This window comes from Rhipicephalus microplus, chromosome 5 (genome assembly GCF_043290135.1).
Source record: "Rhipicephalus microplus isolate Deutch F79 chromosome 5, USDA_Rmic, whole genome shotgun sequence".
In the NCBI taxonomy this organism is placed as follows: domain Eukaryota; kingdom Metazoa; phylum Arthropoda; class Arachnida; order Ixodida; family Ixodidae; genus Rhipicephalus; species Rhipicephalus microplus.
Window position 1 is genome coordinate 162,534,877 of NC_134704.1, and position 24,672 is coordinate 162,559,548.

Here is a 24,672-nt window from a genome sequence, read left to right on the forward strand (position 1 = left end):
CTTAGGGTAGCCGTTCACACAAACGTGGTAGCATGTTTTGCTCGGCCTTCTGTCGATGAATCCAAATAAAGGGACAAGTTATTGTAGACAGACAAATAGGTAGATATTCAGATAGATGAAAATAATAAAAAGAAAATTTGACCGAAACTTGATTCGAACACGCAACCTTCTGATCTGGAGTCAGACGTGGTACCGTTGCGCCACCAAGTCCGCTTATAGGGTTTCCCTTCGCACACACGCGGTAGCATGTTTTGCTCGGCCTTCTGTCGACGAAGCACAGGTAAAGAGACAAGTAATTGTAGACAGACAAATTAGTAGATAGACAGAGAGATGAAAATAATAAAAGAGAGAACTTGACCCGGACGTGATTCGAACACGCAACCTTCTGATATGGAGTCAGACGTGCTACCGTGTCGCCACCGAGTCCACTTAGTGCAGCCGTTCGCACACATGTGGTAGCATGTTTTGCTCGGCCTTCTGTCGATGCAGCACAGATAAAGAGACAAGTCATTGTAGACAGACAAATAAGTAGATAGACAGATGAAAATATTAAAAAAGACAATTTGACCCGGACGTGACTCCAACACTCAACCTTATGATCTGGAGTCGGACGCGCTACCAGTTCGCCCCCGAGTCCGCTTAGTGTGGCCGTTCGCACACACGCGGTAGCATGTTTTGCTCGGCCTTCTGTCGATGAAGCACAGGTAAAGAGACAAGTCATTGTAGACAGACAAATAAGTAGATAGACAGATAGATGAAAATAATAAAAAAGAGAACTTGACCAGGACGTGATTCGAACACGCAACCTTCTGATATGGAGTCAGACGTGCTACCGTGTCGCCACCGAGTCCACTTAGTGCAGCCGTTCGCACACACGTGGTAGCATGTTTTGCTCGGCCTTCTGTCGATGCAGCACAGATAAAGAGACAAGTCATTGTAGACAGACAAATAAGTAGATAGACAGATGAAAATAATAAAAAAGACAATTTGACCCGGACGTGACTCCAACACGCATCCTTCTAATCTGGAAAATGACGCGCTAAAGTTGCGCCACCGATTCCGCTTAGGGTAGCCGTTCGCACACATGCGGTAGCACGTTTTGCTCGGCCTTCTGTCGATGAACACAGGTAAAGAGACAAGGCATTGTAGACAGAGAAATAAGTAGAAAGACAGATAGTTGAAAATAATGAAAAAAGAGAATTTGACCCAGACGTGATTCGAACTCGCAACCTTCTGATCTGGAGTCAGACACGCTACCGTTGCGCCACCGCGTCCGCTTAGGGTAGCCGTTCGCATAAACGTGGTAGCAAGTTTTGCTCGGCCTTCTATCGATGAATCCCAAGTTAAGGGACAAGTCATTGTAGACAGACAAATAAGTTGATATTCAGATAGATGAAAATAATAAAAAGAGAATTTGACCCAAACGGGATTCGAACACACAACCTTGTGATCTGGAGTCAGACGTGGTACCGTTGCGCCACCAAGTCCGCTTATAGGGTTGCCCTTCGCACACACGCGGTAGCATGTTTTGCTCGGCCTTCTGTCGATGAAGCACAGGTAAAGAGACAAGCCATTGTAGACAGACAAATAAGTAGGTAGACAGATAAAAATAACAAAAGGGAGAATTTCACCCGCACATGGTTCGAACACGCAACCTTCTGATCGGGAGTATGACGCGCTAAAGTTCCGCCACCAGTCCGCTTAGGGTAGCCGTTCGCACACACGCGGTAGCATGTTTTGCTCGGCCTTCTGTCGATGAAATACAGGTAAAGAGACAAGTCCTTGTAGACAGACAAATAAGTAGATAGACAGATAGTTGAAAATAATAAAAAAGAGAATTTGACCCGGACGTGATTAGAACACGCAACCTTCTGATCTCGAGTCAGACGTGCTAAAGTTGCACCACCGAGTCCGCTTAAGGTAGCCGTTCGCACAGACGCGGTAGCATGTTTTGCTCGGCCTTCCGTCGTTGAAAATCAGGTAAAGAGACAGGTCATTGTAGACAGAAAAATAAGTAGATAAACAGCTAGATGAAAATCATAAAAAGAGAATTTGACCCGGACGTGATTCGAACACGCAACCTTCTGATCTGGAGTCAGACGCGCTACCGGTACGCCTTCGAGTCCGCTTAGTGTAGCCGTTCGCCCACACGTGGTAGCATGTTTTGCTCGGCCTTGAATCGATAAAGCACAGGTAAAGAGACAACTCATTGTAAAATGACAAATAAGTAGATAGACAGATAAAAATAACAAAAAAGAGAATTTGACCCAGACGTGATTCGAACACGCATCCTTCTCATCTGGAGTCAGACGTGGTACCGTTGCGCAACCGAGTCCGCCTATAGGGTAGCCCTTCGCACACACGCGGTAGCATGTTTTGCTCGGCCTTCTGTCGATGAAGCACAGGTAAAGAGACAAGTCATGGTAGACAGACAAATAAGTAGATAGACAGATAGATGAAAATAATAAAAAAGAGAACTTGACCCGGACGTGATTCGAACACGCAACCTTCTGATATGGAGTGAGACGAGCTACCGTGTCGCCACCGAGTCCACTTAGTGCAGCCGTTCGCACACTCGTGGTAGCATGTTTTGCTCGGACTTCTGTCGATGCAGCACAGATAAAGAGACAAATCATTGTAGACAGACAAATAAGTAGATCGACAGGCGAAAATATTAAAAAAGACAATTTGATCCGGACGTGACTCGAACACTCAACCTTCTGATCTGGAGTCGGACGCGCTACCAGTTCGCCACCGAGTCCGCTTAGTGTGACCGTTCGCACACACGTGGTAGCATGTTTTGCTCGGCCTTCTATGGATGAAGCTCAGGTGAAGAGACAAGTCATTGTAGACAGACAAATAAGTAGATAAGACAGATAGGTGAAAATAATAAAAAGAAAATTTGACATCAACTTGATTCGAACACGCAACCTTCTGATCTGGAGTCAGACGTGGTACCGTTGCGCCACCTGGTCCGCTTATAGGGTTTCCCTTCGTACACACGCGGTAGCATGTTTTGCTCGGCCTTCTGTCGACGAAGCACAGGTAAAGAGACAAGTAATTGTAGACAGACAAATTAGTAGATAGACAGAGAGATGAAAATAATAAAAGAGAGAACTTGACCCGGACGTGATTCGAACACGCAACCTTCTGATATGGAGTCAGACGTGCTACCGTGTCGCCACCGAGTCCACTTAGTGCAGCCGTTCGCACACATGTGGTAGCATGTTTTGCTCGGCCTTCTGTCGATGCAGCACAGATAAAGAGACAAGTCATTGTAGACAGACAAATAAGTAGATAGACAGATGAAAATATTAAAAAAGACAATTTGACCCGGACGTGACTCCAACACTCAACCTTATGATCTGGAGTCGGACGCGCTACCAGTTCGCCACCGAGTCCACTTAGTGTGGCCGTTCGGACACACGCGGTAGCATGTTTTGCTCGGCCTTCTGTCGATGAAGCACAGGTAAAGAGACAAGTCATTGTAGACAGACAAATAAGTAGATAGACAGATAGATGAAAATAATAAAAAAGAGAACTTGACCAGGACGTGATTCGAACACGCAACCTTCTGATATGGAGTCAGACGTGCTACCGTGTCGCCACCGAGTCCACTTAGTGCAGCCGTTCGCACACACGTGGTAGCATGTTTTGCTCGGCCTTCTGTCGATGCAGCACAGATAAAGAGACAAGTCATTGTAGACAGACAAATAAGTAGATAGACAGATGAAAATAATAAAAAAGACAATTTGACCCGGACGTGACTCCAACACGCATCCTTCTCATCTGGAGTCAGACGTGCTACTGTGTCGCAACCGAGTCCACTTATGGCAGCCATTCGCACACACGCCGTAGCATGTTTGCTCGGCCTTCTGTCGATGAAGCACAGGTGAAGAGTCAAGTCCTTGTAGAATGACAAATAGGTAGATAGACAGATAAAATTAACAAAAAAGAGAATTTGACCCGCACATGGTTCGAACACGCAACCTTCTAATCTGGAAAATGACGCGCTAAAGTTGCGCCACCGATTCCGCTTAGGGTAGCCATTCGCACACACGCGGTAGCATGTTTTGCTCGGCCTTCTGTCGATGAACACAGGTAAAGAGAAAAGTCATTGTAGACAGAGAAATAAGTAGATAGACAGATAGTTGAAAATAATAAAAAAAAGAATTTGACCCAGACGTGATTCGAACTCGCAACCTTCTGATCTGGAGTCAGACACGCTACCGTTGCGCCACCGCGTCCGCTTAGGGTAGCCGTTCGCATAAACGTGGTAGCAAGTTTTGCTCGGCCTTGTATCGATGAATCCCAAGTTAAGGGACAAGTCATTGTAGACAGACAAATAAGTTGATATTCAGATAGATGAAAATAATAAAAAGAGAATTTGACCCAAACGTGATTCGAACACACAACCTTGTGATCTGGAGTCAGACGTGGTACCGTTGCGCCACCAAGTCCGCTTATTGGGTTGCCCTTCGCGCACACGCGGTAGCATGTTTTGCTCGGCCTTCTGTCGATGAAGCACAGGTAAAGAGACAAGCCATTGTAGACAGACAAATAAGTAGGTAGACAGATAAAAATAACAAAAGGGAGAATTTCACCCGCACATGGTTCGAACACGCAACCTTCTGATCGGGAGTATGACGCGCTAAAGTTCCGCCACCAGTCCGCTTAGGGTAGCCGTTCGCACACACGCGGTAGCATGTTTTGCTCGGCCTTCTGTCGATGAAATACAGGTAAAGAGACAAGTCCTTGTAGACAGACAAATAAGTAGATAGACAGATAGTTGAAAATAATAAAAAAGAGAATTTGACCCGGACGTGATTAGAACACGCAACCTTCTGATCTGGAGTCAGACGTGCTAAAGTTGCACCACCGAGTCCGCTTAAGGTAGCTGTTCGCACAGACGCGGTAGCATGTTTTGCTCGGCCTTCCGTCGTTGAAAATCAGGTAAAGAGACAGGTCATTGTAGACAGACAAATAAGTAGATAAACAGATAGATGAAAATCATAAAAAGAGAATTTGACCCGGACGTGATTCGAACACGCAACCTTCTGATCTGGAGTCAGACGCGCTACCGGTACGCCTCCGAGTCCGCTTAGTGTAGCCGTTCGCCCACACGTGGTAGCATGTTTTGCTCAGCCTTGAATCGATAAAGCACTGGTAAAGAGACAACTCATTGTAAAATGACAAATAAGTAGATAGACAGATAAAAATAACAAAAAAGAGAATTTGACCCAGACGTGATTCGAACACGCATCCTTCTCATCTGGAGTCAGACGTGGTACCGTTGCGCAACCGAGTCCGCCTATAGGGTAGCCCTTCGCACACACGCGGTAGCATGTTTTGCTCGGCCTTCTGTCGATGAAGCACAGGTAAAGAGACAAGTCATGGTAGACAGACAAATAAGTAGATAGACAGATAGATGAAAATAATAAAAAAGAGAATTTGACCCGGACGTGATTCGAACATGCAACCTTCTGATCTGAAGTCAGACGCGCTACCGTTGCGCCACCGAGTCCGTTTAGGGTCGCCGTTCGCACACACGCGGTAGCATGTTTTGCACGGCCTTCTGTCGACGAAGCACAGGTAAAGGGAGAAGTCATTGTAGAAGGACAAATAAGTAGATAAACAGATAGATGAAACTCATAAAAAGAGAATTTGACCCGGACGTGATTAGAACACGCAACCTTCTGATCTGGAGTCAGACGTGCTAAAGTTGCACCACCGAGTCCGCTTAAGGTAGCCGTTCGCACACACGCGGTAGCACATTTTGCTCGGTCTTCTGTCGTTGAAACACAAGTAAAGAGACAAGTCATTGTAGACAGACAAATAAGTAGATAGACAGATAGATGAAAATAATAGCAAAGAGAACTTGACCCGGACGTGATTCGAACACGCATTCTTCTGATATGGAGTCAGACGTGCAACCGTTGCGCCACCGAGTCCGTTTAGGGTCGCCGTTCGCACACACGCGGTAGCATGTTTTTCACGGCCTTCTGTCGATGCAGCACAGGTAAAGAGACAGGTCATTGTAGGCAGACAAATAGGTAGATAGACAGATGAAAATGATAAAGAAGAGAATTTGACCCGGACGTGATTCGAACACGCAACCTTCTGATCTGGAGTCAGACGCGCTACCGGTTTGCCACCGAGTCCGCTTAGGGTAGCCGTTCGCACAAACGTGGTAGCATGTTTTGCTCGGCCTTCTGTCGATGAATCCAAATAAAGGGACAAGTTACTGTAGACAGACAAATAAGTAGATATTCAGATAGATGAAAATAATAAAAAGAAAGTTTGACCGAAACTTGATTCGAACACGCAACCTTCTGATCTGGAGTCAGACGTGGTACCGTTACGCCACCAAGTCCGCTTATAGGGTTTCCCTTCGCACACACGCGGTAGCATGTTTTGCTCGGCCTTCTGTCGATGAAGCACAGGTAAAGAGACAAGTCATTGTAGACAGACAAATAAGTAGATAGACAGATAGATGAAAATAATAAAAAAGAGAACTTGACCCGGACGTGATTCGAACACGCAACCTTCTGATATGGAGTGAGACGTGCTACCGTGTCGCCACCGAGTCCACTTAGTGCAGCCGTTCGCAAACTCGTGGTAGCATGTTTTGCTCGGACTTCTGTCGATGCAGCACAGATAAAGAGACAAATCATTGTAGACAGACAAATAAGTAGATCGACAGGCGAAAATATTAAAAAAGACAATTTGATCCGGACGTGACTCGAACACTCAACCTTCTGATCTGGAGTCGGACGCGCTACCAGTTCGCCACCGAGTCCGCTTAGTGTGGCCGTTCGCACACACGTGGTAGCATGTTTTGCTCGGCCTTCTATGGATGAAGCTCAGGTGAAGAGACAAGTCATTGTAGACAGACAAATAAGTAGATAGACAGATAGGTGAAAATAATAAAAAGAAAATTTGACATCAACTTGATTCGAACACGCAACCTTCTGATCTGGAGTCAGACGTGGTACCGTTGCACCACCTGGTCCGCTTATAGGGTTTCCCTTCGTACACACGCGGTAGCATGTTTTGCTCGGCCTTCTGTCGACGAAGCACAGGTAAAGAGACAAGTAATTGTAGACAGACAAATTAGTAGATAGACAGAGAGATGAAAATAATAAAAGAGAGAACTTGACCCGGACGTGATTCGAACACGCAACCTTCTGATATGGAGTCAGACGTGCTACCGTGTCGCCACCGAGTCCACTTAGTGCAGCCGTTCGCACACATGTGGTAGCATGTTTTGCTCGGCCTTCTGTCGATGCAGCACAGATAAAGAGACAAGTCATTGTAGACAGACAAATAAGTAGATAGACAGATGAAAATATTAAAAAAGACAATTTGACCCGGACGTGACTCCAACACTCAACCTTATGATCTGGAGTCGGACGCGCTACCAGTTCGCCACCGAGTCCGCTTAGTGTGGCCGTTCGCACACACGCGGTAGCATGTTTTGCTCGGCCTTCTGTCGATGAAGCACAGGTAAAGAGACAAGTCATTGTAGACAGACAAATAAGTAGATAGACAGATAGATGAAAATAATAAAAAAGAGAACTTGACCAGGACGTGATTCGAACACGCAACCTTCTGATATGGAGTCAGACGTGCTACCGTGTCGCCACCGAGTCCACTTAGTGCAGCCGTTCGCACACACGTGGTAGCATGTTTTGCTCGGCCTTCTGTCGATGCAGCACAGATAAAGAGACAAGTCATTGTAGACAGACAAATAAGTAGATAGACAGATGAAAATAATAAAAAAGACAATTTGACCCGGACGTGACTCCAACACGCATCCTTCTCATCTGGAGTCAGACGTGCTACTGTGTCGCAACCGAGTCCACTTAGCGCAGCCATTCGCACACACGCCGTAGCATGTTTGCTCGGCCTTCTGTCGATGAAGCACAGGTGAAGAGTCAAGTCATTGTAGAATGACAAATAGGTAGATAGACAGATAAAATTAACAAAAAAGAGAGTTTGACCCGCACATGGTTCGAACACGCAACCTTCTAATCTGGAAAATGACGCGCTAAAGTTGCGCCACCGATTCCGCTTAGGGTAGCCGTTCGCACACACGCGGTAGCATGTTTTGCTCGGCCTTCTGTCGATGAACACAGGTAAAGAGACAAGGCATTGTAGACAGAGAAATAAGTAGAAAGACAGATAGTTGAAAATAATAAAAAAGAGAATTTGACCCAGACGTGATTCGAACTCGCGACCTTCTGATCTGGAGTCAGACACGCTACCGTTGCGCCACCGCGTCCGCTTAGGGTAGCCGTTCGCATAAACGTGGTAGCAAGTTTTGCTCGGCCTTCTATCGATGAATCCCAAGTTAAGGGACAAGTCATTGTAGACAGACAAATAAGTTGATATTCAGATAGATGAAAATAATAAAAAGAGAATTTGACCCAAACGTGATTCGAACACACAACCTTGTGATCTGGAGTCAGACGTGGTACCGTTGCGCCACCAAGTCCGCTTATAGGGTTGCCCTTCGCACACACGCGGTAGCATGTTTTGCTCGGCCTTCTGTCGATGAAGCACAGGTAAAGAGACAAGCCATTGTAGACAGACAAATAAGTAGGTAGACAGATAAAAATAACAAAAGGGAGAATTTCACCCGCACATGGTTCGAACACGCAACCTTCTGATCGGGAGTATGACGCGCTAAAGTTCCGCCACCAGTCCGCTCAGGGTAGCCGTTCGCACACACGCGGTAGCATGTTTTGCTCGGCCTTCTGTCGATGAAATACAGGTAAAGAGACAAGTCCTTGTAGACAGACAAATAAGTAGATAGACAGATAGTTGAAAATAATAAAAAAGAGAATTTGACCCGGACGTGATTAGAACACGCAACCTTCTGATCTGGAGTCAGACGTGCTAAAGTTGCACCACCGAGTCCGCTTAAGGTAGCCGTTCGCACAGACGCGGTAGCATGTTTTGCTCGGCCTTCCGTCGTTGAAAATCAGGTAAAGAGACAGGTCATTGTAGACAGACAAATAAGTAGATAAAAAGATAGATGAAAATCATAAAAAGAGAATTTGACCCGGACGTGATTCGAACACGCAACCTTCTGATCTGGAGTCAGACGCGCTACCGGTACGCCTCCGAGTCCGCTTAGTGTAGCCGTTCGCCCACACGTGGTAGCATGTTTTGCTCGGCCTTGAATCGATAAAGCACAGGTAAAGAGACAACTCATTGTAAAATGACAAATAAGTAGATAGACAGGTAAAAATAACAAAAAAGAGAATTTGACCCAGACGTGATTCGAACACGCATCCTTCTCATCTGGAGTCAGACGTGGTACCGTTGCGCAACCGAGTCCGCCTATAGGGTAGCCCTTCGCACACACGCGGTAGCATGTTTTGCTCGGCCTTCTGTCGATGAAGCACAGGTAAAGAGACAAGTCATGGTAGACAGACAAATAAGTAGATAGACAGATAGATGAAAATAATAAAAAAGAGAATTTGACCCGAACGTGATTCGAACATGCAACCTTCCGATCTGAAGTCAGACGCGCTACCGTTGCGCCACCGAGCCCGTTTAGGGTCGCCATTCGCACACACGCGGTAGCATGTTTTGCACGGCCTTCTGTCGACGAAGCACAGGTAAAGGGAGAAGTCATTGTAGAAGGACAAATAAGTAGATAAACAGATAGATGAAAATCATAAAAAGAGAATTTGACCCGGACGTGATTAGAACACGCAACCTTCTGATCTGGAGTCAGACGTGCTAAAGTTGCACCACCGAGTCCGCTTAAGGTAGCCGTTCGCACACACGCGGTAGCACATTTTGCTCGGTCTTCTGTCGTTGAAACACAAGTAAAGAGACAAGTCATTGAAGACAGACAAATAAGTAGATAGACAGATAGATGAAAATAATAACAAAGAGAACTTGACCCGGACGCGATTCGAACACGCATTCTTCTGATATGAAGTCAGTCGTGCTACCGTGTCGCCACTGAGTCCACTTTGTGTAGCCGTTTTCACACACACCGTAGCATGTTTTGCTCGGCCTTGTGTCGACGAAGCACAGGTAAAGGGACAAGTCATTGTAGACAGACAAATATGTAGATAGACAGATAGATGAAAATATTAAAAAAGAGAATTTGACCCGGACGTGATTCGAACATGCAACCTTCTGATCTGAAGTCAGACGCGCTACCGTTGCGCCACCGAGTCCGTTTAGGGTCCCCGTTCGCACACACGCGGTAGCATGTTTTGCACGGCCTTCTGTCGACGAAGCACAGGTAAAGGGAGAAGTCATTGTAGAAGGACAAATAAGTAGATAAACAGATAGATGAAAATCATAAAAAGAGAATTTGACCCGGACGTGATTAGAACACGCAACCTTCTGATCTGGAGTCAGACGTGCTAAAGTTGCACCACCGAGTCCGCTTAAGGTAGCCGTTCGCACACACGCGGTAGCACATTTTGCTCAGTGATCTGTCGTTGAAACACAAGTAAAGAGACAAGTCATTGTAGACAGACAAATAGGTAGATAGACAGATAGATGAAAATAATAAAAAAGAGAACTTGACCCGGACGTGATTCGAACACGCATTCTTCTGATATGGAGTCAGACGTGCAACCGTTGCGCCACCGAGTCCGTTTAGGGTCGCCGTTCGCACACACGCGGTAGCATGTTTTTCACGGCCTTCTGTCGATGCAGCACTGGTAAAGAGACAAGTCATTGTAGGCAGACAAATAGGTAGATAGACAGATGAAAATGATAAAAAAGAGAATTTGACCCGGACGTGATTCGAACACGCAACCTTCTGATCTGGAGGCAGACGCGCTACCGGTTCGCCACCGAGTCCGCTTAGGGTAGCCGTTCGCACAAACGTGGTAGCATGTTTTGCTCGGCCTTCTGTCGATGAATCCCAAATAAAGGGACAAGTTATTGTAGACAGACAAATAAGTAGATATTCAGATAGATGAAAATAATAAAAAGAAATTTTGACCGAAACTTGATTCGAACACGCAACCTTCTGATCTGGAGTCAGACGTGGTACCGTTGCGCCACCAAGTCCGCTTATAGGGTTTCCCTTCGCACACACGCGGTAGCATGTTTTGCTCGGCCTTCTGTCGATGAAGCACAGGTAAAGAGACAAGTCATTGTAGACAGACAAATAAGTAGATAGACAGATAGATGAAAATAATAAAAAAGAGAACTTGACCTGGACGTGATTCGAACACGCAACCTTCTGATATGGAGTGAGACGTGCTACCGTGTCGCCACCGAGTCCACTTAGTGCAGCCGTTCGCACACTCGTGGTAGCATGTTTTGCTCGGCCTTCTGTCGATGCAGCACAGATAAAGAGACAAATCATTGTAGACAGACAAATAAGTAGATCGACAGATGAAAATACTAAAAAAGACAATTTGACCCGGACGTGACTCGAACACTCAACCTTCTGATCTGGAGTCGGACGCGCTACCAGTTCGCCACCGAGTCCGCTTAGTGTGGCCGTTCGCACACACGTGGTAGCATGTTTTGCTCGGCCTTCTATCGATGAAGCTCAGGTGAAGCGACAAGTCATTGTAGACAGACAAATAAGTAGATAGACAGATAGATGAAAATAATAAAAAGAAAATTTGACATCAACTTGATTCGAACACGCAACCTTCTGACCTGGAGTCAGACGTGGTACCGTTGCGCCACCTGGTCCGCTTATAGGGTTTCCCTTCGTACACACGCGGTAGCATGTTTTGCTTGGCCTTCTGTCGACGAAGCACAGGTAAAGAGACAAGTCATTGTAGACAGACAAATAAGTAGATAGACAGAGAGATGAAAATAATAAAAAAGAGAACTTGACCCGGACGTGATTCGAACACGCAACCTTTTGATATGGAGTCAGACATGCTACCGTGTCGCCACCGAGTCCACTTAGTGCAGCCGTTCGCACACATGTGGTAGCATGTTTTGCTCGGCCTTCTGTCGATGCAGCACAGATAAAGAGGCAAGTCATTGTAGACAGACAAATAAGTAGATAGACAGATGAAAATATTAAAAAAGACAATTTGACCCGGACGTGATTCCAACACTCAACCTTCTGATCTGGTGTCGGACGCACTACCAGATCGCCACCGAGTCCGCTTAGTGTGGCCGTTCGCACACACGCGGTAGCATGTTTTGCTCGGCCTTCTGTCGATGAAGCACAGGTAAAGAGACAAGTCATTGTAGACAGACAAATAAGTAGATAGACAGATAGATGAAAATAATAAAAAAGAGAACTTGACCAGGACGTGATTCGAACACGCAACCTTCTGATATGGAGTCAGACGTGCTACCGTGTCGCCACCGAGTCCACGTAGTGCAGCCGTTCGCACACACGTGGTAGCATGTTTTGCTCGGCCTTCTGTCGATGCAGCACAGATAAAGAGACAAGTCATTGTAGACAGGCAAATAAGTAGATAGACAGATGAAAATAATAAAAAATACAATTTGACCCGGACGTGACTCCAACACTCAACCTTGTGATCTGGAGTCGGACGCGCTACCAGTTCGCCACCGAGTCCGCTTAGTGTGGCCGTTCGCACACACGCGGTAGCATGTTTTGCTCGGCCTTCTGTCGATGAAGCACAGGTAAAGAGACAAGTCAATGTAGAATGACAAATAAGTAGATAGACAGATAGCTGAAAATAATAAAAAATAGAATTTGACCCAAACGTGATTCAACACGAAACCTTCTGATCTGGAGTCAGACGCGCTACCGTTGCGCCACCGAGTCCGCTTAGGGCAGCCGTTCGTACAAACGTGTTAGCATGTTTTGCTCGGCCTTCTGTCGATGAATCCCAAGTAAAGGGACAAGTCATTGTAGACAGACAAATAAGTAGATATTCAGATAGATTAAAATAATAAAAAAAGAATTTGACCCGGACGTGATTCGAACACGCTACCTTCTGATATGGAGTCAGACGTGCTACCGTGTCGCCACCGAGTCCACTTTGTGTATCCGTTTTCACACACACGGTAGCACGTTTTGCTCGGCCTTGTGTCGATGAAGCACAGGTAAAGGGACAAGTCATTGTAGACAGACAAATATGTAGATAGACAGATAGATGAAAATATTAAAAAGAGAATTTGACCCGGACGTGATTCGAACACGCAACTTTCTGAGCTGGAGTCAGACGCGCTACCGTTGCGCCACCGAGTCCGTTTAGGGTCGCCGTTCGCACACACGCGGTAGCATGTTTTGCACGGCCTTCTGTCGACGAAGCACAGGAAAAGGGACAAGTCATTGTAGAAGGACAAATAAGTAGATATTCAGATAGATGAAAATAATAAAAAGAAAATTTTAACCAAACGTGATTCGAACACGCAACCTTGTGATCTGGAGTCAGACGTGGTACCGTTGCGCCACCAAGTCCGCTTATAGGGTTTCCCTTCGCACACACGCGGTAGCATGTTTTGCTCGGCCTTCAGTCGATGAAGCACAGGTAAAGAGACAAGTCATTGTAGACAGACAAATAAGTAGATAGACAGATAGATGAAAATAATAAAAAAGAGAACTTGACCCGGACGTGATTCGAACACGCAACCTTCTGATATGGAGTCAGACGTGCTACCGTGTCGCCACCGAGTCTACTTTGTGTAGCCGTTTTCACACACACCGTAGCATGTTTTGCTCGGCCTTGTGTCGACGAAGCACAGGTAAAGGGACAAGTCATTGTAGACAGACAAATATGTAGATAGACAGATAGATGAAAATATTAAAAAAGAAAATTTGACCCGGACGTGATTCGAACATGCAACCTTCTGATCTGAAGTCAGACGCGCTCCTGGTTCGCCACCGAGTCCGCTTAGTGTAGCCGTTCACCCACACGTGGTAGCATGTTTTGCTCGGCCTTCTATCGATGAAGCACAGGTAAAGAGACAACTCATTGTAGAATGACAAATAAGTAGATAGACAGATAAAAATAACAAAAAAGAGAATTTGACCCAGACGTGATTCGAACACGCATACTTCTCATCTGGAGTCAGACGTGGTATCGTCGCGCAACCGAGTCCGCCTATAGGGTAGCCCTTCGCACACATGCAGTAGCATGTTTTGCTCGGCCCTCTGTCGATGAAGCACAGGTAAAGAGACAAGTCATGGTAGACAGACAAATAAGTAGATAGACAGATAGATGAAAATAATAAAAAAGAGAACTTGACCCGGACGTGATTCGAACACGCAACCTTCTGATATGGAGTCAGACGTGCTACCGTGTCGCCACCGAGTCCACTTTGTGTAGCCGTTTTCACACACACCGTAGCATGTTTTGCTCGGCCTTGTGTCGACGAAGCACAGGTCAAGGGACAAGTCATTGTAGACAGACAAATATGTAGATAGACAGATAGATGAAAATATTAAAAAGAGGATTTGACCCGGACGTGATTCGAACATGCAACCTTCTGATCTGAAGTCAGACGCGCTACCGTTGCGCCACCGAGTCCGTTTAGGGTCGCCGTTCGCACACACGCGGTAGCATGTTTTGCACGGCCTTCTGTCGACGAAGCACAGGTAAAGGGAGAAGTCATTGTAGAAGGACAAATAAGTAGATAAACAGATAGATGAAAATAATAAAAAGAAAATTTTAACCAAACGTGATTCGAACACGCAACCTTGTGATCTGGAGTCAGACGTGGTACCGTTGCGCCACCAAGTCCGCTTATAGGGTTTCCCTTCGCACACACGCGGTAGCATGTTTTGCTCGGCCTTCAGTCGATGAAGCACAGGTAAAGAGACAAGTCATTGTAGACAGACAAATAAGTAGATAGACAGATAGATGAAAATAATAAAAAAGAGAACTTGACCCGGACGTGATTCGAACACGCAACCTTCTGATATGGAGTCAGACGTGCTACCGTGTCGCCACCGAGTCTACTTTGTGTAGCCGTTTTCACACACACCGTAGCATGTTTTGCTCGGCCTTGTGTCGACGAAGCACAGGTAAAGGGACAAGTCATTGTAGACAGACAAATATGTAGATAGACAGATAGATGAAAATATTAAAAAAGAAAATTTGACCCGGACGTGATTCGAACATGCAACCTTCTGATCTGAAGTCAGACGCGCTCCTGGTTCGCCACCGAGTCCGCTTAGTGTAGCCGTTCACCCACACGTGGTAGCATGTTTTGCTCGGCCTTCTATCGATGAAGCACAGGTAAAGAGACAACTCATTGTAGAATGACAAATAAGTAGATAGACAGATAAAAATAACAAAAAAGAGAATTTGACCCAGACGTGATTCGAACACGCATACTTCTCATCTGGAGTCAGACGTGGTATCGTCGCGCAACCGAGTCCGCCTATAGGGTAGCCCTTCGCACACATGCAGTAGCATGTTTTGCTCGGCCCTCTGTCGATGAAGCACAGGTAAAGAGACAAGTCATGGTAGACAGACAAATAAGTAGATAGACAGATAGATGAAAATAATAAAAAAGAGAACTTGACCCGGACGTGATTCGAACACGCAACCTTCTGATATGGAGTCAGACGTGCTACCGTGTCGCCACCAAGTCCACTTTGTGTAGCCGTTTTCACACACACCGTAGCATGTTTTGCTCGGCCTTGTGTCGACGAAGCACAGGTCAAGGGACAAGTCATTGTAGACAGACAAATATGTAGATAGACAGATAGATGAAAATATTAAAAAGAGGATTTGACCCGGACGTGATTCGAACATGCAACCTTCTGATCTGAAGTCAGACGCGCTACCGTTGCGCCACCGAGTCCGTTTAGGGTCGCCGTTCGCACACACGCGGTAGCATGTTTTGCACGGCCTTCTGTCGACGAAGCACAGGTAAAGGGAGAAGTCATTGTAGAAGGACAAATAAGTAGATAAACAGATAGATGAAAATCATAAAATGAGAATTTGACCCGGACGTGATTATAACACGCAACCTTCTGATCTGGAGTCAGACGTGCTAAAGTTGCACCACCGAGTCCGCTTAAGGTAGCCGTTCGCACACACGCGGTAGCACGTTTTGCTCGGTCTTCTGTCGTTGAAACACAAGTAAAGAGACAAGTCATTGTAGACAGACAAATAAGTAGATAGACAGATAGATGAAAATAATAAAAAAGAGAACTTGACCCGGACGTGATTCGAACACGCATTCTTCTGATATGGAGTCAGACGTGCAACCGTTGCGCCACCGAGTCCGTTTAGGGTCGCCGTTCGCACACACGCGGTAGCATGTTTTTCACGGCCTTCTGTCGATGCAGCACTGGTAAAGAGACAAGTCATTGTAGGCAGACAAATAGGTAGATAGACAGATGAAAATGATAAAAAAGAGAATTTGACCCGGACGTGATTCGAACACGCAACCTTCTGATCTGGAGGCAGACGCGCTACCGGTTCGCCACCGAGTCCGCTTAGGGTAGCCGTTCGCACAAACGTGGTAGCATGTTTTGCTCGGCCTTCTGTCGATGAATCCCAAATAAAGGGACAAGTTATTGTAGACAGACAAATAAGTAGATATTCAGATAGATGAAAATAATAAAAAGAAATTTTGACCGAAACTTGATTCGAACACGCAACCTTCTGATCTGGAGTCAGACGTGGTACCGTTGCGCCACCAAGTCCGCTTATAGGGTTTCCCTTCGCACACACGCGGTAGCATGTTTTGCTCGGCCTTCTGTCGATGAAGCACAGGTAAAGAGACAAGTCATTGTAGACAGACAAATAAGTAGATAGACAGATAGATGAAAATAATAAAAAAGAGAACTTGACCTGGACGTGATTCGAACACGCAACCTTCTGATATGGAGTGAGACGTGCTACCGTGCCGCCACCGAGTCCACTTAGTGCAGCCGTTCGCACACTCGTGGTAGCATGTTTTGCTCGGCCTTCTGTCGATGCAGCACAGATAAAGAGACAAATCATTGTAGACAGACAAATAAGTAGATCGACAGATGAAAATACTAAAAAAGACAATTTGACCCGGACGTGACTCGAACACTCAACCTTCTGATCTGGAGTCGGACGCGCTACCAGTTCGCCACCGAGTCCGCTTAGTGTGGCCGTTCGCACACACGTGGTAGCATGTTTTGCTCGGCCTTCTATTGATGAAGCTCAGGTGAAGCGACAAGTCATTGTAGACAGACAAATAAGTAGATAGACAGATAGATGAAAATAATAAAAAGAAAATTTGACATCAACATGATTCGAACACGCAACCTTCTGATCTGGAGTCAGACGTGGTACCGTTGCGCCACCTGGTCCGCTTATAGGGTTTCCCTTCGTACACACGCGGTAGCATGTTTTGCTTGGCCTTCTGTCGATGAAGCATAGGTAAAGAGACAAGTCATTGTAGACAGACAAATAAGTAGATAGACAGAGAGATGAAAATAATAAAAAAGAGAACTTGACCTGGACGTGATTCGAACACGCAACCTTCTGATATGGAGTGAGACGTGCTACCGTGTCGCCACCGAGTCCACTTAGTGCAGCCGTTCGCACACTCGTGGTAGCATGTTTTGCTCGGCCTTCTGTCGATGCAGCACAGATAAAGAGACAAGTCATTGTAGACAGGCAAATAAGTAGATAGACAGATGAAAATAATAAAAAATACAATTTGACCCGGACGTGACTCCAACACTCAACCTTGTGATCTGGAGTCGGACGCGCTACCAGTTCGCCACCGAGTCCGCTTAGTGTGGCCGTTCGCACACACGCGGTAGCATGTTTTGCTCGGCCTTCTGTCGATGAAGCACAGGTAAAGAGACAAGTCAATGTAGAATGACAAATAAGTAGATAGACAGATAGTTGAAAATAATAAAAAATAGAATTTGACCCAAACGTAATTCAACACGAAACCTTCTGATCTGGAGTCAGACGCGCTACCGTTGCGCCACCGAGTCCGCTTAGGGCAGCCGTTCGTACAAACGTGTTAGCATGTTTTGCTCGGCCTTCTGTCGATAAATCCCAAGTAAAGGGACAAGTCATTGTAGACAGACAAATAAGTAGATATTCAGATAGATTAAAATAATAAAAAAAGAATTTGACCCGGACGTGATTCGAACACGCTACCTTCTGATATGGAGTCAGACGTGCTACCGTGTCGCCACCGAGTCCACTTTGTGTATCCGTTTTCACACACACAGTAGCACGTTTTGCTCGGCCTTGTGTCGATGAAGCACAGGTAAAGGGACAAGTCATTGTAGACAGACAAATATGTAGATAGACAGATAGATGAAAATATTAAAAAGAGAATTTGACCCGGACGTGATTCGAACACGCAACTTTCTGAGCTGGAGTCAGACGCGCTACCGTTGCGCCACCGAGTCCGTTTAGGGTCGCCGTTCGCACACACGCGGTAGCATGTTTTGCACGGCCTTCTGTCGACGAAGCACAGGAAAAGGGACAAGTCATTGTAGAAGGACAAATAAGTAGATATTCAGATAGATGAAAATAATAAAAAGAAAATTTTAACCAAACGTGATTCGAACACGCAACCTTGTGATCTGGAGTCAGACGTGGTACCGTTGCGCCACCAAGTCCGCTTATAGGGTTTCCCTTCGCACACACGCGGTAGCATGTTTTGCTCGGCCTTCTGTCGATGAAGCACAGGTAAAGAGACAAGTCATTGTAGACAGACAAATAAGTAGATAGACAGATAGATGAAAATAATAAAAAAGAGAACTTGACCCGGACGTGATTCGAACACGCAACCTTCTGATATGGAGTCAGACGTGCTACCGTGTCGCCACCGAGTCTACTTTGTGTAGCCGTTTTCACACACACCGTAGCATGTTTTGCTCGGCCTTGTGTCGACGAAGCACAGGTAAAGGGACAAGTCATTGTAGACAGACAAATATGTAGATAGACAGATAGATGAAAATATTAAAAAAGAAAATTTGACCCGGACGTGATTCGAACATGCAACCTTCTGATCTGAAGTCAGACGCGCTCCTGGTTCGCCACCGAGTCCGCTTAGTGTAGCCGTTCGCACACACGTGGTAGCATGTTTTGCTCGGCCTTCTGTCGATGAATCCCAAATAAAGGGACAAGTTATTGTAGACAGACAAATAAGTAGATATTCAGATAGATGAAAATAAAAAAAAGAAATTTTGACCGAAACTTGATTCGAACACGCAACCTTCTGATCTGGAGTCAGACGTGGTACCGTTGCGCCACCAAGTCCGCTTATAGGGTTTCCCTTCGCACACACGCGGTAGCATGTTTTGCTCGGCCTTCTGTCGATGAAGCACAGGTAAAGAGACAAGTCATTGTAGACAGACAAATAAGTAGATAGACAGATAGATGAAAATAATAAAAAAGAGAACTTGACCTGGACGTGATTCGAACACGCAACCTTCTGATATGGAGTGAGACGTGCTACCGTGTCGCAACCGAGTCCACTTAGTGCAGCCGTTCGCACACTCGTGGTAGCATGTTTTGCTCGGCCTTCTGTCGATGCAGCACAGATAAAGAGACAAATCATTGTAGACAGACAAATAAGTAGATCGACAGATGAAAATACTAAAAAAGACAATTTGACCCGGACGTGACTCGAACACTCAACCTTCTGATCTGGAGTCGGACGCGCTACCAGTTCGCCACCGAGTCCGCTTAGTGTGGCCGTTCGCACACACGTGGTAGCATGTTTTGCTCGGCCTTCTATCGATGAAGCTCAGGTGAAGCGACAAGTCATTGTAGACAGACAAATAAGTAGATAGACAGATAGATGAAAATAATAAAAAGAAAATTTGACATCAACTTGATTCGAACACGCAACCTTCTGATCTGGAGTCAGACGTGGTACCGTTGCGCCACCTGGTCCGCTTATAGGGTTTCCCTTCGTACACACGCGGTAGCATGTTTTGCTTGGCCTTCTGTCGATGAAGCACAGGTAAAGAGACAAGTCATTGTAGACAGACAAATAAGTAGATAGACAGAGAGATGAAAATAATAAAAAAGAGAACTTGACCTGGACGTGATTCGAACACGCAACCTTCTGATATGGAGTGAGACGTGCTACCGTGTCGCCACAGAGTCCACTTAGTGCAGCCGTTCGCACACTCGTGGTAGCATGTTTTGCTCGGCCTTCTGTCGATGCAGCACAGATAAAGAGACAAATCATTGTAGACAGACAAATAAGTAGATCGACAGATGAAAATACTAAAAAAGACAATTTGACCCGGACGTGATTCGAACACGCAACCTTCTGATCTGGAGGCAGACGCGCTACCGGTTCGCCACCGAGTCCGCTTAGGGTAGCCGTTCGCACAAACGTGGTAGCATGTTTTGCTCGGCCTTCTGTCGATGAATCCCAAATAAAGGGACAAGTTATTGTAGACAGACAAATAAGTAGATATTCAGATAGATGAAAATAATAAAAAGAAATTTTGACCGAAACTTGATTCGAACACGCAACCTTCTGATCTGGAGTCAGACGTGGTACCGTTGCGCCACCAAGTCCGCTTATAGGGTTTCCCTTCGCACACACGCGGTAGCATGTTTTGCTCGGCCTTCTGTCGATGAAGCACAGGTAAAGAGACAAGTCATTGTAGACAGACAAATAAGTAGATAGACAGATAGATGAAAATAATAAAAAAGAGAACTTGACCTGGACGTGATTCGAACACGCAACCTTCTGATATGGAGTGAGACGTGCTACCGTGTCGCCACCGAGTCCACTTAGTGCAGCCGTTCGCACACTCGTGGTAGCATGTTTTGCTCGGCCTTCTGTCGATGCAGCACAGATAAAGAGACAAATCATTGTAGACAGACAAATAAGTAGATCGACAGATGAAAATACTAAAAAAGACAATTTGACCCGGACGTGACTCGAACACTCAACCTTCTGATCTGGAGTCGGACGCGCTACCAGTTCGCCACCGAGTCCGCTTAGTGTGGCCGTTCGCACACACGTGGTAGCATGTTTTGCTCGGCCTTCTATCGATGAAGCTCAGGTGAAGCGACAAGTCATTGTAGACAGACAAATAAGTAGATAGACAGATAGATGAAAATAATAAAAAGAAAATTTGACATCAACTTGATTCGAACACGCAACCTTCTGATCTGGAGTCAGACGTGGTACCGTTGCGCCACCTGGTCCGCTTATAGGGTTTCCCTTCGTACACACGCGGTAGCATGTTTTGCTTGGCCTTCTGTCGATGAAGCACAGGTAAAGAGACAAGTCATTGTAGACAGACAAATAAGTAGATAGACAGATAGATGAAAATAATAAAAAAGAGAACTTGACCTGGACGTGATTCGAACACGCAACCTTCTGATATGGAGTGAGACGTGCTACCGTGTCGCAACCGAGTCCACTTAGTGCAGCCGTTCGCACACTCGTGGTAGCATGTTTTGCTCGGCCTTCTGTCGATGCAGCACAGATAAAGAGACAAATCATTGTAGACAGACAAATAAGTAGATCGACAGATGAAAATACTAAAAAAGACAATTTGACCCGGACGTGACTCGAACACTCAACCTTCTGATCTGGAGTCGGACGCGCTACCAGTTCGCCACCGAGTCCGCTTAGTGTGGCCGTTCGCACACACGTGGTAGCATGTTTTGCTCGGCCTTCTATCGATGAAGCTCAGGTGAAGCGACAAGTCATTGTAGACAGACAAATAAGTAGATAGACAGATAGATGAAAATAATAAAAAGAAAATTTGACATCAACTTGATTCGAACACGCAACCTTCTGATCTGGAGTCAGACGTGGTACCGTTGCGCCACCTGGTCCGCTTATAGGGTTTCCCTTCGTACACACGCGGTAGCATGTTTTGCTTGGCCTTCTGTCGATGAAGCACAGGTAAAGAGACAAGTCATTGTAGACAGACAAATAAGTAGATAGACAGAGAGATGAAAATAATAAAAAAGAGAACTTGACCTGGACGTGATTCGAACACGCAACCTTCTGATATGGAGTGAGACGTGCTACCGTGTCGCCACAGAGTCCACTTAGTGCAGCCGTTCGCACACTCGTGGTAGCATGTTTTGCTCGGCCTTCTGTCGATGCAGCACAGATAAAGAGACAAATCATTGTAGACAGACAAATAAGTAGATCGACAGATGAAAATACTAAAAAAGACAATTTGACCCGGACGTGATTCGAACACGCAACCTTCTGATCTGGAGGCAGACGCGCTACCGGTTCGCCACCGAGTCCGCTTAGGGTAGCCGTTCGCACAAACGTGGTAGCATGTTTTGCTCGGCCTTCTGTCGATGAATCCCAAATAAAGGGACAAGTTATTGTAGACAGACAAATAAGTAGATATTCAGATAGATGAAAATAATAAAAAGAAATTTTGACCGAAACTTGATTCGAACACGCAACCTTCTGATCTGGAGTCAGACGTGGTACCGTTGCGCCACCAAGTCCGCTTATAGGGTTTCCCTTCGCACACACGCGGTAGCATGTTTTGCTCGGCCTTCTGTCGATGAAGCACAGGTAAAGAGACAAGTCATTGTAGACAGACAAATAAGTAGATAGACAGATAGATGAAAATAATAAAAAAGAGAACTTGACCTGGACGTGATTCGAACACGCAACCTTCTGATATGGAGTGAGACGTGCTACCGTGTCGCCACCGAGTCCACTTAGTGCAGCCGTTCGCACACTCGTGGTAGCATGTTTTGCTCGGCCTTCTGTCGATGCAGCACAGATAAAGAGACAAATCATTGTAGACAGACAAATAAGTAGATCGACAGATGAAAATACTAAAAAAGACAATTTGACCCGGACGTGACTCGAACACTCAACCTTCTGATCTGGAGTCGGACGCGCTACCAGTTCGCCACCGAGTCCGCTTAGTGTGGCCGTTCGCACACACGTGGTAGCATGTTTTGCTCGGCCTTCTATCGATGAAGCTCAGGTGAAGCGACAAGTCATTGTAGACAGACAAATAAGTAGATAGACAGATAGATGAAAATAATAAAAAGAAAATTTGACATCAACTTGATTCGAACACGCAACCTTCTGATCTGGAGTCAGACGTGGTACCGTTGCGCCACCTGGTCCGCTTATAGGGTTTCCCTTCGTACACACGCGGTAGCATGTTTTGCTTGGCCTTCTGTCGATGAAGCACAGGTAAAGAGACAAGTCATTGTAGACAGACAAATAAGTAGATAGACAGAGAGATGAAAATAATAAAAAAGAGAACTTGACCCGGACGTGATTCGAACACGCAACCTTCTGATATGGAGTCAGACGTGCTACCGTGTCGCCACCGAGTCCACTTAGTGCAGCCGTTCGCACACATGTGGTAGCATGTTTTGCTCGGCCTTCTGTCGATGCAGCACAGATAAAGAGACAAGTCATTGTAGACAGACAAATAAGTAGATAGACAGATGAAAATATTAAAAAAGACAATTTGACCCGGACGTGACTCCAACACTCAACCTTCTGATCTGGAGTCGGACGCACTACCAGATCGCCACCGAGTCCGCTTAGTGTGGCCGTTCGCACACACGCGGTAGCATGTTTTGCTCGGCCTTCTGTCGATGAAGCACAGGTAAAGAGACAAGTCATTGTAGACAGACAAATAAGTAGATAGACAGATAGATGAAAATAATAAAAAAGAGAACTTGACCAGGACGTGTTTCGAACACGCAACCTTCTGATATGGAGTCAGACGTGCTACCGTGTCGCCACCGAGTCCACTTAGTGCAGCCGTTCGCACACACGTGGTAGCATGTTTTGCTCGGCCTTCTGTCGATGCAGCACAGATAAAGAGACAAGTTATTGAAGACAGGCAAATAAGTAGATAGACAGATGAAAATAATAAAAAATACAATTTGACCCGGACGTGACTCCAACACTCAACCTTGTGATCTGGAGTCGGACGCGCTACCAGTTCGCCACCGAGTCCGCTTAGTGTGGCCGTTCGCACACACGCGGTAGCATGTTTTGCTCGGCCTTCTGTCGATGAAGCACAGGTAAAGAGACAAGTCAATGTAGAATGACAAATAAGTAGATAGACAGATAGTTGAAAATAATAAAAAATAGAATTTGACCCAAACGTGATTCAACACGAAACCTTCTGATCTGGAGTCAGACGCGCTACCGTTGCGCCACCGAGTCCGCTTAGGGCAGCCGTTCGTACAAACGTGTTAGCATGTTTTGCTCGGCCTTCTGTCGATGAATCCCAAGTAAAGGGACAAGTCATTGTAGACAGACAAATAAGTAGATATTCAGATAGATTAAAATAATAAAAAAAGAATTTGACCCGGACGTGATTCGAACACGCTACCTTCTGATATGGAGTCAGACGTGCTACCGTGTCGCCACCGAGTCCACTTTGTGTATCCGTTTTCACACACACGGTAGCACGTTTTGCTCGGCCTTGTGTCGATGAAGCACAGGTAAAGGGACAAGTCATTGTAGACAGACAAATATGTAGATAGACAGATAGATGAAAATATTAAAAAGAGAATTTGACCCGGACGTGATTCGAACACGCAACTTTCTGAGCTGGGGTCAGACGTGGTACCGTTGCGCCACCAAGTCCGCTTATAGGGTTTCCCTTCGCACACACGCGGTAGCATGTTTTGCTCGGCCTTCTGTCGATGAAGCACAGGTAAAGAGACAAGTCATTGTAGACAGACAAATAAGTAGATAGACAGATAGATGAAAATAATAAAAAAGAGAACTTGACCCGGACGTGATTCGAACACGCAACCTTCTGATATGGAGTCAGACGTG

At 45.8% G+C, this 24,672-nt stretch overlaps 10 non-coding genes across 10 annotated transcripts; all 10 read right to left on the reverse strand.

Moving 5' to 3' along the window:
- Positions 1–1,202: 1,202 nt before the first annotated feature.
- Positions 1,203–1,274, reverse strand: TRNAW-CCA (transfer RNA tryptophan (anticodon CCA)). Its single transcript has one exon. It is a non-coding gene; the product is annotated as a tRNA-Trp (tRNA).
- Positions 1,275–4,175: 2,901 nt separating this feature from the next.
- On the reverse strand, positions 4,176–4,247 carry TRNAW-CCA (transfer RNA tryptophan (anticodon CCA)). The gene has a single exon. It is a non-coding gene; the product is annotated as a tRNA-Trp (tRNA).
- A 779-nt stretch (positions 4,248–5,026) lies between these two features.
- On the reverse strand, positions 5,027–5,098 carry TRNAW-CCA (transfer RNA tryptophan (anticodon CCA)). Its single transcript has one exon. It is a non-coding gene; the product is annotated as a tRNA-Trp (tRNA).
- Positions 5,099–5,879: 781 nt separating this feature from the next.
- TRNAW-CCA (transfer RNA tryptophan (anticodon CCA)) lies at positions 5,880–5,951 on the reverse strand. Its single transcript has one exon. It is a non-coding gene; the product is annotated as a tRNA-Trp (tRNA).
- A 2,261-nt stretch (positions 5,952–8,212) lies between these two features.
- TRNAW-CCA (transfer RNA tryptophan (anticodon CCA)) lies at positions 8,213–8,284 on the reverse strand. The gene has a single exon. It is a non-coding gene; the product is annotated as a tRNA-Trp (tRNA).
- A 779-nt stretch (positions 8,285–9,063) lies between these two features.
- TRNAW-CCA (transfer RNA tryptophan (anticodon CCA)) lies at positions 9,064–9,135 on the reverse strand. Its single transcript has one exon. It is a non-coding gene; the product is annotated as a tRNA-Trp (tRNA).
- Positions 9,136–10,557: 1,422 nt separating this feature from the next.
- Positions 10,558–10,629, reverse strand: TRNAW-CCA (transfer RNA tryptophan (anticodon CCA)). Its single transcript has one exon. It is a non-coding gene; the product is annotated as a tRNA-Trp (tRNA).
- Positions 10,630–13,108: 2,479 nt separating this feature from the next.
- TRNAW-CCA (transfer RNA tryptophan (anticodon CCA)) lies at positions 13,109–13,180 on the reverse strand. The gene has a single exon. It is a non-coding gene; the product is annotated as a tRNA-Trp (tRNA).
- Positions 13,181–16,099: 2,919 nt separating this feature from the next.
- Positions 16,100–16,171, reverse strand: TRNAW-CCA (transfer RNA tryptophan (anticodon CCA)). Its single transcript has one exon. It is a non-coding gene; the product is annotated as a tRNA-Trp (tRNA).
- Positions 16,172–18,226: 2,055 nt separating this feature from the next.
- Positions 18,227–18,298, reverse strand: TRNAW-CCA (transfer RNA tryptophan (anticodon CCA)). Its single transcript has one exon. It is a non-coding gene; the product is annotated as a tRNA-Trp (tRNA).
- Positions 18,299–24,672: the final 6,374 nt, after the last annotated feature.